Here is a 17,655-nt window from a genome sequence, read left to right on the forward strand (position 1 = left end):
AGTGTCCCAGAGCTGGTGTTGGCCTGCTGGCAGGCAGGGTTGGTACCTGACACAGCTGGCTGAGGGGCCCAATGTGTCTTAGGGCTGGTGTTGGCCCACTGGCGGGTTGTCTGGGTCCTGCCATGGCAGGCTGTGGGACTGCAGTGGTCCTGGCTCTGATGCCAGCCAACTGGTGTGTGAGGCTGGTCACATGCTGGCCCTCTGGTGGGCAATGCCAGAACTCGAGGTCTCTGGCTTACAGGGCCCAGGGTTCCTGGAGCTGGTATTTAGGCCTGCTGGTAGGTGGGACTGAGGCTCAGGGAGTCCCAGGGACCTAAAATAACCATCTGGGGCCTAGATATGGAAAGTGCATGTTGAGGATAGCAGAAAAAAAGATAAAAGAAGCCAAGCCTAGGTTCCTAATACTGTGGAGCTTACATATAAGCCCTGGACTGTTACGTAAGAGAAGAATAAAATTCCACCTTTTAAAAGCCATTGTTATATTTGTATCTTTGCTAGAGCAGACAGAACTTGTATCACAATTAATATAGATTTTAGTACCTATAAATAAGGCAGTGACATGAAAAAAATCCTAAAATACCTGACACCGACTTAAAAGTCAGATGATGGCAATAAGGACTCAAGTTAAAGACTTGAATGCTGATGACCCCTGTTATGCCGTGGCTAACCACTTGGCAGAACTGCTACCTGTGATATCTTGGAAGCAGACCACATGCTTACCAAGCATGTAGCTCTAGGAAAAGTGGCCAGAAATTTGGTGTGGATTTTTTGCCACTTTTACTGAAGTCCTATAAGAGAGAGATGAACTTTGATTAAAAAAAAAAACAAAACTAGTTTGTAAGCAAAGATGAAAAATAATTACTCTGGTAAAGGAGGATCCCTCTACTTTAAGCCTACAATCTAAATTGAGAGTCCACTAAATTGGGCTCTCACAGTTTTAAAAATGTTAGCTATTTCTTTCTCCCAAACATCAGAAGATAAGACCGTGGCCTTAGGTTTTTCTCAGGAGCTTCACATTAAATGCTTTCTTCTAGATAGGAGCCAGGTCAACAACAAAGGTAATCAGATTGAGGTGTTGCCTTGCCACCAAATCTGTTGTTTCAGATGGCCTCATGGTGGCCTCCATTAAATTGGGGTAAAGGTAGAAAATGGACTGGGTATAGAAAACAATGAATAGAGTAGTCAGAATCATGCTTAGGTAAGATCTTTGGATGTGGTTGCTCACATATGTAATTGAAAGTGAGTGAAGAGACCTGAAACCCCCTCTCATGGAATCCAAATTCTAAAAGGGTTGTAAGATGTTGATATATAATCCCAACGTTGAGTAGTGATGTAACAGACCATGACACAGAGTTCTCTTTCCCACTCTCATGATGGAGTGGTTATTAAAAGGAAATATTTTGCTTGCAGATTAAATAGTATATATTTTGTTTTGATTTTTAATAACATTTGAAATGTAATGTTGTTTTAATGTTCAATCCACTACTAATAGTGCTGAAAATTATACCTTATAGGTATTAGAGGAAAATAGCAGGCTATAGATATGTAGCCTTTAAAGTACATGTATGTATAGTATATTTTTATTTTAAAAATGACAGAAAGAGAGAGAGATGCAGACAGAGAGGGGAAAAAAAGAAAAGTATACTTACACCTGCTCTTTTGAATTTCAGATTAGTTTTTGTTTTTCTGTTTAATTTTTTGTTTAGTGTTTTTTTGCTTTTGTTGTTTTTGGTTTGTTTTTTAAATTAAAAAAATAATTTCAGACTTGCAGAAAAATTGCAAGAATGATACACAAACTATACCCTTAACCTCTCTTCCTTTAAATGAGTTAATGATTGTTAACGTTTGCCCTCTCATTTCTTTCATACGTACATACATGTATATGTAATTTTTTCTGAATCATTTGAAAGTAAGTTGCAGATATAATGCCACTTGACCTCTAAGTACTGCAGCGTGTATACTGATTATCTAATCAACAGAAATTAATCATGTCTAGCCTATTGTCTCAATAATATCTTTTATTGCAAAAGAAGAAAAAGTTAGGTCCAGGTTCCAATTCAGGATTTCTCATTGCATTCGGCTGTCATGTCTCTTAAATCTCCTTTGCTCTAGAATAGTTCCTCAGTCTGTTTTTGTCTTCCACAACTTTAACGTTTTGTGAAAAGTACAAGCCGGTTATTTTGTAAAGTGTCCATCAGTTTGGATTTGTCTGCTATTTTCTCATGGTTAGAGTTAGGTTATGCAGTGTTGCAGGAATACCACAGAAGTGAAGTTGTATCCTTCTTGGTACATCATAGCAAGAGGCACAAGACGTCAATCTGTTCCACTTCTGGACAGAGTTAGGGGGGCCAGAGATAGGTAAAAGCTAGAGAAGCAAAGAGCAAGGAAAGGACACAAATTCTATACTCTATACTCTGGTTTATAGAAGTATAGAATATTAATTTTGATCATTTAATTAAAGTGGTATCTACCAACTGTAGGGACTTTCAGATGATCTGTACATCTCAAACTTTCACCCACTACTTTTCACTTCCATTGATAATTTTTGACTGAATTATTACTGAATTATTTGCCAAATGGTAACTTTCTAACTCCACAATTCCTTCTAAATTTATTAAATTATGTTCTACTATAAGGGAATTTTCTTTCTCCCCATTTATTTATTTGTTTATTTATAACAGCATGGACTCATGGATTTCTGTTGTATTCAATGGATTATAAACTTTTACCATCATTGTTTATTATGATGTTCAATTGTGCCAGATTTAACCAGTAGAACTCGTCATTTTGTCCTTAATTTGTAATTTTTTCCAAGTTTTTTTGCAATAAGCCTATATCATTTTTGTACCTAAGGGAGGGAAAACTACTTTTTCAAAATGGGAATTAATGGGTCTTATGCAAATTCTTATGCAACATGAAAGTTCTTATGGTTTGATTATTAAAAGGCTATCTAAGACCACTTCAAACATTAAAATAACTATGATTCTTAGAACATGTTGGTTTCATTTAAATTTTTCACATTAAAATATTTATGAATTTTTTATTTTGCAGATTTAATAGTCCAAATGTGACAATAGAGCCTGGGTTTAGGCTATGGTTAAGCTCAAAATCAGACAGTTCTTTCCCAATTCCTATTCTTCAAAAGAATTTAAAGGTAAGGAAAAGGTATAACAGATTTTAATATTGACTCAGAAACACTATTTGAATGTAAATTATCTTGCATTCATAATTCTGAATTAAGAAGAGAGTGCTAATTGTAGTATGCTAAATTTCTGCTGTGCTCAGCCCTGCACTGTGGACCAGGAAGGATGCAAAAGTATAGACAAGGTCCTTGCTTTCAAGTGATTCACAGTTTAGATGTTTGTTTTCTCAAACAAGGATGCTTAGGCTTCCAACTCTTATAAACCAGAGTACAGAGTATAGAATTTGTGTCCTTTCCTTGCCCTTTGCTTCTCTAGCTTTTTCCTGTCTCTGACCCCCCCCAACTGTTTCATAATTTGTTATTAATTCTCTGAAAAAGGTCTGGCAAAAAGCAGGTTGAAACTATTGACTAAAAAGTCCTAATTAAAAATTATCTGTGACTTCTAATCATATCCACCATTAAATTTGAATAAATACTAAGACTTGGTCGATTCTGTTAAACAAGTGTCCAGCTGACCAAAAAATGGAGTCAATAGCAAAGAAAACTCACCAATGGCATAGGCAGAATGTGTGCCAGATCGGACTTACAGCCACACTCTTAAAAAAAAAGCCCTCCAAGTGATTCTCTCCCCAGTTCACCTCCTGTACCTCCTCACTTCAACTTTCCTAGTTAAAAAATCAATCAAAGTGATTTTCAATTCAAGCAGAACACTTTAGTAACACACCAAATTATCTGTTATGATTAGATACTTTTGTTGGTTCCATGAGTTCTCTGTTTCCTATAATTTGGAGCCCCCTCTATCTGCTGCCTTGCTGAGGCCATGCAACCCTGATTCTGTTACAGCCATTTAGCTGCCATTGAGCATTTAGAATATAATAACTCTTCGCTGTCAAACTTTCTAAAATGCTGGGCTTCCAGAGCAAACAGGAGTGCTTTTAATGACAATGTTGTACTTATTTTAAGGTATGAATTGGAGCAATAGGAAATCTGATACAATCCTTTTACAGAAGTTTTCAAATGGGAAAAGAATAACACAGGATTTTCGATTTGCCATTGAATCTTAAAAACAGTTATATTCTTAGGTAGTTCTCTATGCAAAGAAGAGTCCCCCCTAGTCCTAGTGCCTGTATCTGTCCTCACATGTTATTTTTACTCACATCTGTTTTAAAGATTGCAGTGGAAAATCCCCAGGGGTTGAAAAGTAATTTACTTCAGACATTTGGATATAGTGGGAGTGGAGAGGTAACAGAGGAGATATTTGAAAAACCAGACTGTGGACCATGGTGGAAAAAACTTTTATTCAGCTTATGTTTCTTCAATGCTCTGATCAATGAAAGAAAAATTTATGGAATGTTGGGCTGGAATTTTGCATACGCGTTTAGTTCTTCAGACTTGGAGGTAAGTGTGGTACCTTAAGCAATAATAACAACAAATAAATAACAATAAGATACAGAAAAGCCTAGTGTGTATCTACACAAATACTAAGTGTTTTTCATGGTTCTAAGATAATGAACTCTGTAACTCGGCAATAAGGGCTGGCTAACATTTAAAGCATGGACTTGGAAGGCCTCTTTTCGGGAATCAAATTACAGCTCCTCCGCTTGTAGCTGAACAAGGATTTACAAGCCATTGAGCAAGCTTATTAACCTCTCTGGGTCTTAGTTTCCTTGGCCAGAAAAGTACCTAGGCCAAAGGGCATTATAAGAGTCAGACTAGTCAATAGAGGCAAAGCACTTAGAACAGTGTCTGATACATATAAATCACCACAAAAGTGTTTGTTGTTTTTACTTATTCATTTAAAGCAAGAAAGATTACATTGACCCATTGTAGGGGAAAAACTTTAGCTCAAGAGCCTTTCTTCACTATTCTCTATATAGACCCCTCTATTTGTGTTTAATATTGCAGGCTGATTTTTTTTAATTGAAGTATAATTGATTTACAATGTTGTATTAGTTTCTGGTGTACAGCACAATGATTCAGTTATATATACTATTCTTTTTCATGTTCTTTTCCATTACGGTTTATCACCAGATATTGAATATATTTCCCTGTGCTATACAATAGGACCTTGTTGTTTATCCATTTTATATATAATAGTTTGCATCTGCTAGTTCCAAACTCCCAATCCAGCCCTCCCCTGCCCCCGAGTCTTGGCAACCACAAGCCTGTTCTCTATGTCTGTGAGTCTGTTTCTGTTTTGTAGATAAGTTCATTTGTGTCATATTTTAGGTTTCACATATAAGTGATATCATATGGTATTTGTCTTTCTCTGTCTGACTTACTTTGCTTAGTATGATAATCTCTAGGTCCATCCATGTAGCTGCAAATGGCATTATTTCATTCTTTTTATGACTGAAGTATTCCATTGTGCATATATACCACATCTTTTTTATCCATTCACTTGTCATTGGCTATTGTAAATAGTGCTGCTATGAACATAGGGGTACACACATCTTTTCAAATTCTAACATTGTCCGGATATATGCCCAGGAGTGAGATTGCTGGATCATATGGCTTTTTGAGGAACCTCCATACCATTCTCCATAGTGGCTGCACCAATTTATATTCCCACCAACAGTGGAGGAGGGTTATCTTTTCTCCATAGCAGGGTGTTTTCTTTATTGCTAAAGGAAACATGGGTAGCACCTGCTTAAATTTTTACCAGGTTAATTTTCTTGCAGTGGTGCTCTCAGTGCAGAACATTGCCTTGATTACCCACTCAGTTATATGTAAGGGCAGATCCAAAAGAAACTTTCTGAGGAAAATCTTGATTCTGCCTCTGGGTGTCTATCTCCTAGACCCACCCTAGATGGGTACCCTTCCATCTCTCCTACATGTGCATTATGCTTTTCAGTTTTCACAAGGGGCTGTCATACTCACTGCAAGCCACACTGCCTATCAGAGTATGTGCTTCTGCACGTAACCAGAACATAACATGAAACAGCTGCATTCTGGGTATTTGTCAAGGAACATGAGCTCAAGCACACGTCTGTCCAAACCTTATTCAAAGCTTAAGCAAAGGCAAATGATATACTGAGGAGGAAATACTTGCACCATGTATTAGACAAATGGTTATAATATAAGCAATTCACAATATAAATACAAAAAGGCAATAAGATTGTGAAAACTTGCTCAACTTCATCAGTTACTGTGATGGTTAATTTTATGTGTCAACTTGACTGGGCCACAAGATCCCCAGATATTTGGTCAAACATTATTCTGAGTGTATCTGTGAGGGTGATTTTGGATGAGATTCATATTTAAATCAGTAGACTGAGTAAAGCAGACTGCTCTCCCTAAACTGGGTGGGCCTCATCCAATCAGTTGAAGAACCAAATAGAACAAAAAGGGAGATCCTTTTGCCTGACTGCCTTTGAACTGAGATACTGGTCTTTTTTCCTGCCTTTGGACTTGAACTGAAACATTGGCTCTTCCTGGGTCTCGAGCCTGCTGGCCTTCAGACTAGAGCTACACCACTAGCTCTCCTGGATTTCCCACTGCCAACTGCAGATCTTGAGATCTGTCAGCCTCTACAATTGTGTGAGCCAAGTCCTTATAATAAAGCTCTTTCTATATGTATATACAGCCTATTGGTTCGGTTTCTCTGGAGAACACTGCCAAATACAATCACCAAGGAAATGTTGATTAAAACCACAATGAGATACCACCTTTCACTACCACAGTGGTTAAAATAAACAAACAAAAGTGCAGAGAAATAGGGACTTCCCTGGTGGTCCAGTGGTAAAGAATCCACCTCCCAATGCAGGGGATGCGGGTTCGTTGCCTGGTCAGGGAACTAAGATCCCACATGCTGTGGGGGAACTAAGATCCCACGTGCTGTGGGGCAACTAAGCCTTAGTGCCACAACTGCTGAACTTGTGAACCTCAGCAAGAGAGCCTGCATGCTGCATACTACAGAGCCCACACGTCCTGGAGCCCGTGCACCACAACTAGAGAAGAGAAAACCGCACACCACAACTAGAGAGAAGCCGGCACATGCCGTAACGAAGACCCAATGCAGCCAAAAAAATTAAATAAATAAATAACTATTAAAAAAAATAAATTTAAAAAATGCAGAGAAACAGGCACTATCTCATACTGCTATTGAGAATTTAATTTTTCCTAACTTTCCAGAAGACAATTTGATAATATATTTCAAAAACCTTTAAAGAATTCCTGTTATTATTGATATAGAAGAAGTTAGTCACATTTACAAGATTGATTACTAAAATTGGGTTATAACAGAACATGTATAGTATGATCTCATTTTTGCACATATATTTATAGTATATATTTTTTTCAATATATACTAAACCATCTGCAAGGGAAATAATAAATGGAGGATTATGAATGGCCAGGTGATGGCAGGGTATTTTGTCATGCAAAGAGCTTGGGTGAATACCAGCAGCATCACTTGGTGCAGGCTGGAATTCACGGGATGCTGCTCTCCTTTTGGCATTTGGCAGAGAGGATTCATTAAGCCAGAAGCAGCTGGTTACATCATGGCACTGCTCTCCAAAAGAAATACCCTTCCTCTCCTTTGTTCTCCCCTTTAATGTGGCAAATGTGAGAGCATCATTGCCAGTGGGAAAGAGACTGCCTTGGTGCCAAGATGTCTGAGTTTTGGTACCTGATGTTCAGGGAGTTGTCTAGAAATTCCAAATGCTAGCACCTTGAAACTGGGGGAAATTGGATTCATGCACAGCCCTCTCATTAAGGAAGTAGGAACTTCTGGTTCAGTGAGTTGAGTTTGGACACAGCTCCTCCCACTAGGGGGAGTTCCAGGCCCAGCCAGCTTATTGTCAGGCAACTTGGAGAGTTTCCTCAGGGGACTGACAATCTGACTGGTGCTATCTACCAACCCATAGGACTAAACATCAATATATTTTCCACCATATGTAAGGCTATCACCACTGAAAGCTTCCCAAAACCTGGACCTAAGCTCCAAAGACAAGACCGGGAAAAATAACATATCTAACAAAATCCCATAGACAAAGAGAGAAAGAACACAAGAAATAGAAAATTATAAGAGCCCATAAGGATACAAATGCTCATGCACATACACATTTTACACACACAATTTTTTTAAATGAGCACTTGTCAAATATTTTTTTAACTCATTGATAAAAGAACCAGCAGGATGGTTAAACTGATTTTTTTAAGTATAGGAGAGGGACTTCCTAGTGGTGCAATGGTTAAGAATCTGCCTGCCAATGCAGGAGACACGGGTTGGAGCCCTGGTCTGGGAAGATCCCACATGCCGTGGAGTAATTAAGCCCCTGTGCCACAACTACTGAGCCTGCGCTCTAGAGCCTGTGAGCCACAACTACTGAGCCCGCATGCCACAACTACTGAAGCCCACGTGCCTAGAGCCTGTGCTCTGCAACAAGAGAAGCCACTGCAATGAGAAGCCCACACGCTGCAATAAAGAGTAGCCCCTGCTCACCCAACTAGAGAAAGCCCACATGCAGCAATAAAGACCCAACACAGCCAAAAATAAATAAAATAAATTTATTTTTTTAAAAGTATAAGAGAACAGAAATATTTATAGTTACTGAAAGATATTGTAATGAAATATGATTACCAAATTACATATAAAACTGGTAAATGCCCTACAAGCAATAAAATTGTAACATTTGGGTTGTAATTTTCTTTATGAGCCAGAAACCATTTGTATTTCTACAGGACAAAATTTCATTTGCATTGTTATCAGAAAGAAACAGATACAGGGCTAACAGTTTTCCATAAGTTAGCGTATACTCTCACAGAGTTGTAAAGTGCTCTAATCAATAGTAAATAGTAAGTCAAAACAAAAGTAGATACTCCTGAAGTATTTAATAATCCTTAAATGAGCATGTTAGACAATGTTTCAGTAGGACATTGAAAAGATAATGTGGTCATCCTTTTGCCTTTTTCCAAATTATGGAATTTTTATTTTTGTCTTATTAGCTCAGTTTATGATTATAAACTATCTCCAAAGATTATGTATTATCACAAAAAAAGGGCCAGCATCACTGTGTTTTGGCATGACTCATTTACACACACGTGGCAAGAGGTGTTAATTAGTGCATAGGCTCCATGTATTCTCATCAACAAATTGGAGTTGTATACACACACCGTGATTTTTGAACTTAAAAAAAAAATGAGGTAGAGACTTCCCTGGTGGTCCAGTGGTAAAGAATCCATCTTCCAATGCAAGGGATGTGGGTTCAATCCCTGGTCAGGGAACTAAGATCCCACATGCCACAGGGCAACTAAAACCCACACGCCACAGCTACAGAACCCACGCACCCTGGAGTCCACGTGCCCTGGAGTCCACATGCCACAACTAGAGAGAAGCCCGTGTGCCATAACTAAAGAGAAGCCCATGTGCCACAGCAAAGAGCCTGCGCCACAACAAACGATCCCGCACACCTCAATGAAAACAAAGACCCTGCGTGCTGCAACTAAGACCTGACACAGCCAAAAAAAAAAAAAAGAGGTAGAAGAATTGAAGGAAAAAACGGTCATGGTTGAGACTTGAGTTAATGGCTAGAAAAATCAAATAGAAGGAATAACTCAGAGCATAGGAAGAAAGCTACAATAAGATGGAAATCATAAGGCAAAAATTAAGAAGGTATTTAAAGGGAACCCCTAACATTCCAATGATACGAATTCCTGAGGAGGAAATTGAATAGATGGAAAAAACAAACTAAGAAGAAATCTATTTTATTGTCTCTTAACTGATTAAAGATTTGAGTTTACAGATTGAAAATCCTTACTAATTCAGGTAGAGTTGTGATAAAGACATACATTTGGACATAAGCTGGAAAATTCCTGAACTCCAAGCTTTGAAGACAAGTTTTTTAAGAACAGTGATGACATTTAGACTTGTCATCTACGTCACTAGCTAGGAGATAGTGGAATAACATCTAGAGAATCTGGGAGACTAAGACTGCATGCCAAGAATCTTACTCCCAGCCAAGATGTCATTCACTTTGTCAAGATAAAAGAAGGATATTTGCATATCAGCTAGGACCTAGATAATATATAATTCATGCTCTCTATCTGTGGAAAATGCTTGAGTAAGATCTATACTATGTACAAATATATCAAAATAGAGACACAAAGGAAAATGAAAAGAAGTAGAAACTGTGGTGAGCAGTATATTGGTAAGCCTTTCAGTACATTATTAAATCTAAATGGATAATAACGGTTGAGGGTGAGTAGTCTAAGTGCTAAGTATAGATTATTTAAGAGGAAGAGTCATACTACAAGAAAAATTCCCTTAATAGTCTTAAGCTAAGAGTACTAAATTATCTCAACAAAGCCTAGGAGTTGGAGTAGAGGGAAGCATGTACGTGAAGAGTGAAGAGGACAGTGAAAACCTTCTGAAGTGTTTATGTGAGGAAAGGAAAGAGGAGTGGAGGGAAGTAAAAGTTTTCTAAATGTTGCACCTTATTACTGGTTTTAACATTAGAGAGGGCAGAGGGAAAAAAATGGGGAAATGGAAAATTTTGGTAGGGAAATAATTGATATCTTCTCTTCATTTGAAAAAAGAAATGTTATTTTAATATGAATTCAAGGAAAGGAAAGGTAACCTGTAATGGAAATGGTATAATGTCTAAATTAATGAAGAAGAAAAAGGCAAATAAATAACAATTTGATCAACCTACTAAAAACAAGAGGGAGGGAGAGAAACAACATACTAAAATAAACAATAATGTAAAGCAATATGAAAGGAATTTTAACAGTTATTACATTAAATGTAAATGGATTGCATTCTCTTATTAAGAGGCAAAATTATTACATTGGGTTACAAAACAAAACTCAACTATACGGAATTTATATGAAAAACCCTTACATTAATGAAAAAGCTTGAAACTACCAAGAAAATAAAAACAGCAAAGAGCAGGAGTGGTATTATTAATATCAGACAAAATGGAATTTAAGCTGAAAAAGCACAAAACAGTAGCAAGAGAAAGAATTTATGAAGATATAAGAGTTGTGAAAATAGTTAACTTTTATAGTGCTTTCTCTCAGGCATGGTTTTAAGTACTTTATGAATTAATTAACTGAGACCTTACAACATCCCTATAAAGAAGGCAGTATGATCCTTAGTTTACAAATGAAGTACAGAGAGGTTAGGCAATTTGCCTAATGAGTGAGCAGAACAGACACAACTCAATCACAGGTAGTCTAGCTTCAGAGTTTGTGCTCTCAGCTATTTCACTATGTGGTCTCTAGATTAATCAGAGAGTGGTACACTATAGCACATATATACATACATGTATGTCTATATAGACACATGTATATGTGTACATATACATTATATAAATGTGATTATTGTGGGAAATTTCAAAAAGCTCTTTCAGAATTAGACAGCTCTAATAAGCAAAAATAAGAAAAAGAATAGAATAGTATAATCAACAAACTTGATTAACAGATGTTTATAGAACAGATGTATATAGAACCTAACGTCTTTCTAATAGACAGTTCATATTTTTTCATATAGCTAAGGAACTGTTAGAAAACTCAATCATAAAATGGCCACAATCACGGACATATATACACTACCAAATGTAAAATAGATAGCTAGTGGGAAGCAGCTGCATAGCACGGGGAGATCAGCTCGGTGCTTTGTGACCACCTAGAGGGGTAGGATAGGGAGGGTGGGAGGGAGATGCAGGAGGAAGGAGATATGGGAATATATGTATATGCATATGTATAGCTGATTCACTTTGTTATAAAGCAGAAACTAACACACCATTGTAAAGTATGTTAAAGATGTTAAATATGTTAAATAAATTAAAGATGTTAAATAAATAAATAAATAAATAAATAAATAAATAAAAATAAAATAAAATGGTCACAAAGAAAAATATTTAATGATTTTATGTCACATTCTCTAATCATAAACTAATAAATAGTAAAAATTTGACCCAAAATATCTTAACAAGATGGAAAGTAAGAAACACGCCTCTAGATAAGAATATTAAAAGGGAAGATAAAGAGAATATTAGAAAGGGAAGTCTCAAAATATCTCAAACACAATAGAAATGAGACTACTTCATACCAAAAATAATGTGAGATACAAAAGCTATGCTCAGGAAAACAAAAACAAAAACAAAAAACTACCTCAAATATTCATTATTAAAGAAGAAATACAAGAAATCAACATTCATCTTAAGAGATTAGAAAAAAACAACAAAAAGAAGTAAAAATAAATATAATTTTAATATTAATGAAATATATAATATACAAAAAAGTAGGAAAGAAAAATAAATTTAAAAATTGGTTTTTGATGAGACTAATAAAGTTTGAAAACCTAGATGAAGCCAATGATTTCCCTGAAAAATATGAATTATCAAAACTGACTCAAAAAGAAATGGAAATTTTGAGTAGACCGATTGCCATGAGAAATTTCAAATAACACCAGAATGAAATGGTTTCACAGCTTAGTTCACTCTGAACTTTAAAAAACAGATATATTAACATTATTTAAATGATTCCAGGACTTTCCTGGTGATGCAGTGGTTGAGGATCTGCCTGCCAATGCAGGGGACACAGGTTCGAGCCATGGTCCTGGAAGATCCCACAGGCCACAGAGCAACTGAGCCCGCATGCCACAACTACTGAAGCTCCTAGAGCCTGTGCTCCACAACAAGAGAAGCCACCGCAATGAGAACACGTACACTGCAACGAAGAGTAGCCCCTGCTCACCGCAACTAGAGAAAGCCCACTCACAGCAATGAAGACCCAACGCAGCCAAAAATAAATTAATTAATTAAAAAAATTTTTTTAACTATTCCAGACCTTAGAAAAAGATGGCAATCTCCCCAGTTGATTCTATGAACCAACAAAATTTTAATATGAATAATTGGTAAGGATAATACAGAAAACAACTATAGGCTAATTTCACTTAGGACTTGATATAAAAATTCTATATTAAACTATTAATAGGTTTCAGCAATGAATCAAATAATACACCATGACCAAGTAGGGTTTATTCCAAGAATGTAAGAGTGGCTCATTATCTGGAAATCTATAATCTCAATTTGAATGATCAGATCAATAGTTGTAGAAAAAGTTTTATTACGAATTCAGGCACCATTCCTAATAAGAACTCTTATAGGATTCAAAGGAACAGCTTTATGAAAACGACTATCAAAAAACTAAAGCAAATATTATTCTAAATAGCCAAACACTGAAATTGTTTCAAATAAAATCAAGAATCACACATGGATGCCTTTTATCACCATTGTCATTCAACATTGCCTTAAAAGTTCTAATAAATGCATTAAGAAAATACATAATTCATATTAATGCTGTAAAAAGAGAGAAAAAAGAGAAAAAAATACCTTTTGTTGATGATATAATTTTATATCTAGAAAACCTGAGAGACTAGTTTAAAAGAAAAAAAAGCCACCCTATTAGAAGTAATGAGAGAATTTGGTAAAGTGGCTGGGTAAAAATATAAACATACAAAACCCAGTAACTTTTCCCTAGCAATGAACACCTAGAAATGGAAGTAGAGAACACATAGTACATTCACAATAATGATAAAAAATTTTTAAATATTCAGGAAAAAATTTAACAAGAACTGTATGTGTCCTAAATAATGAACACTGTAAATTAGGAGGAAAAAAGAATAACATTTGCTGAGAGCTTAAAATGTTCTTATTACTTTATATGAATTATTTAATTCTCACAACAACCTTATGAAGTGAGTACACTAATTATCCTCATTTTAAAGATAAGGAAATGAAGCAACAGGACACTTAAAAGACTCACCAGAGTTACACAGTTGTGGCAGTCTGATTCCACAGCTCTTTTTTTTAATCCTGCCTTCTCTCTTGGATGGGAAGACTTCCCATATCATAAACTACCAATTCTTCCAAAATTACTAATAAATTTAATGTCATTAGAACCCTATTAGGGAGATTTTGGAATTGATAAAATTCACATGGACGAAGACACACTGAAGAATAAACTAGAAATGTACAAAAAATTAAAACACTGCAAGAGTCTTCCTTCACCAGATATCAAAACATACCAAAAAAAAAAAAAAAAAAAATCCACTATACTAAATCCAATAGTGTTTGGCAGAAGTAGACAATAAATCAGTGGGACATAATGGAGAATACAGAAATATTCTGTATTCTCCAAATATCTGAGTTTATATGAAATTTTAATATTCGACATAGAAAGTATTTTAACTCAGTAATGACGGATTTTTTTAAAAAGTAAAGGTTACTGGTTACATTGGCCATCCAGCTCGGAGAAAATCAGTTTGGCCCTTTATCTTATACCATATACAAAAATAAATTCAAGAATGGAGTAAATTTTAGATGTCTTATAAAACAATAAAAATCTTTAAAAATAAATTTGGGAGATTACATGTGCAATCATGGAGTTAGGGACAACTTAACTAAAATTGGAAACCCAGAACCATAAAAGAAAAGATAGGCATATTTGATTATAAAAACTTCTATGTGGCAAATGGTGACAAAATAAAGTCAATAGACAAATCACAGATTTAGGATAATATTTGCAATGCAAATAACTATCAAAGAGTTAATGTCTATAATATACAAAGAGCTCTTACATATTAACAAGAAAAAGACAAACAATCCAAAGGAAAAATAGGTAAATGTACAGATCAACTCTTGATGACCAATAGACATAAGATGCTAAAAATAACCAGTAGCAAATGAAATACAAATTAAACTAACAGCAAAGTACAAAAAATTAAATAGGGCAACACCTCCTAGTAGTGGAAGAGAAGAGAGAACCATAGCAAAGAATCCTTTCACACACTGTTAGTGGAAATATGACTTGTTGCAGTCATTGAACAACAATAGCCAAGATATATTGTTCAATTGCAGGACAGTGCATATAAAGACAAGAAAACAGAAAAAAGATGGATGAGACAGAAGGAAAGATGAGAGATAGTTGAAGGACAGAGGGCGGGTAGAAAGGAGGAGGGAGAGAGGAGGTGAGGTAAGGAGGGAGAAAAGGAACAATTAAATCAATTTATGTGCATAAAGTTACATAAAATATCTATGTAAGGGTACCAAAGACATTGTTAATGGTGATGGCCTCAAGGGAGGGGCTCTGATGGCTAGAGTAGGGAGCAGGAGAAAACTTACATTCCCTTGTTTATCCTTTTGTATCTTCTGAATTCAGTACTACATGCTTGTTTTGTCTATTCAAAAAATAATAATATTAATCAATTAACTATTTAAATGTTTGTTCAACAACAAAAAAGAATCAATGGATAAAAATGTATAGCCTAATTTTTTTGTTCCTCTTTTTATTTCCACATATTGTTAAAGTGAAAATATATGTAGCTGTTTGAGTTGTTGATTTTATGTTAAATCATGAAAGCAACCTGAAAACACGTACTAAAATAATGAAAACTAGTGGATTTTCTAAAGGTTGCCATAAAAGTGTTGGAAAATTTCCTGAGCGCACAGTCCAATATTCCGTGGCAGACGCTGCGCTACCTGACTGGGGAGGTGGTTTACGGTGGCCGGGTGACTGACAGCTGGGACAGGAGATGTTTAAACACCCTTCTCTACAAATTTTGCAATCCTGAAGTGCTGAAAGATGACTTCCGTTTCTCTACTGATGAGGTAAGAAAAGGATTTCATTTCTTTTTTTTTTTTTAATATTTATTTATTTATTTATTTTTGGCTGTGTTGGGTCTTCATTTCTGTGCGAGGGCTTTCTCTAGTTGCGGCAAGCGGGGGCCACTCTTCATCGTGGTGCGCGGGCCTCTCACTATCACGGGCTCTCTTATTGCGGAGCACAGGCTCCAGACACGCAGGCTCAGTAGTTGTGGCTCACGGGCCTAGTTGCTCCGCGGCATGTGGGATCTTCCCAGACCAGGGCTCGAACCCATGTCCCCTGCATTGGTAGGCAGATTCTCAACCGCTGTGCCACCAGGGAAGCTCAGGATTTCATTTCTTAACATTACTTGATTACTTTTTAACTAACTATTGCTGCATTATTTAAAATCTGTATTTAACGTTCACTTTTTTTTTTTTAAGATTTATTTATTGATTGATTGATTAATTGATTGCTATGTTGGGTCTTCGTTTCTGTGCTAGGGCTTTCTCTAGTTGCGGCAAGCGGGGGCCACTCTTCATCGCGGTGTGCGGGCCTCTCAGTATCGTGGCCTCTCGTTGCAGAGCACAGGCTCCAGACGCGCAGGCTCAGTAGTTGTGGCTCACGGGCCTAGTTGCTCCGCGGCCTGTGGGATCTTCCCAGACCAGGGCTCGAACCCGTGTCCCCTGCATTAGCAGGCAGATTCTCAACCACTGCGCCACCAGGGAAGCTCCCTTAACGTTCACTTTTAATGGCTTTTATTAACTTTCAGTATTACAAAAGTAAATTGCCATTACTCTACTAATTACCATTTCGTCTACCCATCCATACTCTCAAGACCCTCCACAGGGGCACAACCTGGAGTCTACACTATTAAATACAGCATTATGCTGGCCAGTAAATAAAAAGAATGATAAATGGTTCATGCCCTCCAGGAACCTAGAGTATAAAACACAGAGCACAAGGAAGCAGAAGAAAGCTAACCTGTATTGATCTGATCCATGCTTGTCAATTGATGTCTGTTTCTCATTTAATGCTCAAAACAACTATGTGAAACAGATGTTATCCCCAGTTTCAGATGAGGAAACTGAGGTTCTCAGGGTGCAGCCACATACAGTAAGGAGAGCTGGGATTCAAGGATTTTACCCCAACCCCAAGCACCCAAGAAGATGCAATTCTGCATCTTCCCTTGTCCTCTCTCTACTTAGTGTTTAAATTCCATCTAGACCTCCATCTTTGTGGAGCAGGAAACTCCAGTTTACACACAGCAGTTGTGCCCCTGGCAGATGGTTGCTAGCAGAGGCACAAATCCTGTAGACCTCTGGCCTGAAAACGTGGAGGGAGGATTTGACATCAGTTTGATGGGTGGGAATTTGCATAGGGGAGGTGATGGAAGATGAGAATGAAGACACCATCTGGGTGAGCATTCCTGTTAAGGCAGGAAGTTGTTGTTTTTAAGATTTCCATTCTAAAAAACTGTTTAACGTTTTAGTTGTTTAGAGTCTAAAGTCAACCCTTAAGGTAAAATTATCCTTGAAAATCTTTTAAATGCAAAAAAGAAAAAAAGTGCAGTGGGCATGGTTTTTGTATACAGGCTGTTACTTTGAGTATGCACAAGAGAATAAGAAATACAGTAACATGCAGCATACAATTCCATTGGCAGAGTTCTATCAGACTACAGAATGGGATTCTGAAACCGTATGTTTCAGTTACTTAGTTGCTTTAAACATTGGCAATTTTATGACAGTTCCAACTTGCCACCTCTTCCTGTTCCTTGTCAAAATCTTAGTTTCTGCAGATAAATTTTTTTATCAATGATTCTGCTTGTTAGTTGATGTTTCCCTGTGGCCCTCATTAATTGGTCAATGTTTTCCTTGAAGATATCAAGAAAGCCACTTCTACCCACTTTCCTGGCCCTATGA

At 36.7% G+C, this 17,655-nt stretch overlaps 1 protein-coding gene across 10 annotated transcripts in view; it reads left to right on the plus strand.

The window, feature by feature from the left end:
- DNAH14 (dynein axonemal heavy chain 14) overlaps positions 1-17,655 on the plus strand; it is a 53,294-nt gene that overhangs the window by 12,033 nt on the left and 23,606 nt on the right. For 8 of the 10 annotated variants that reach the window (XR_014233219.1, XR_014233220.1, XR_014233221.1 and 5 more), the window contains exons 1-3: positions 12-3,154; positions 4,313-4,540; positions 15,562-15,759. The gene's annotated coding sequence lies outside the window, so the exon portion shown is untranslated. Of the gene's footprint in view, positions 1-11; positions 3,155-4,312; positions 4,541-15,561; positions 15,760-17,655 lie in introns of those variants that run through there. The other 2 variants (XR_014233217.1, XR_014233218.1) reach the window with 2 other exon arrangements.

Source organism: Balaenoptera borealis (assembly GCF_965194805.1).
Source record: "Balaenoptera borealis genome assembly, chromosome: 1".
Taxonomy (NCBI): Eukaryota; Metazoa; Chordata; class Mammalia; order Artiodactyla; family Balaenopteridae; genus Balaenoptera; species Balaenoptera borealis.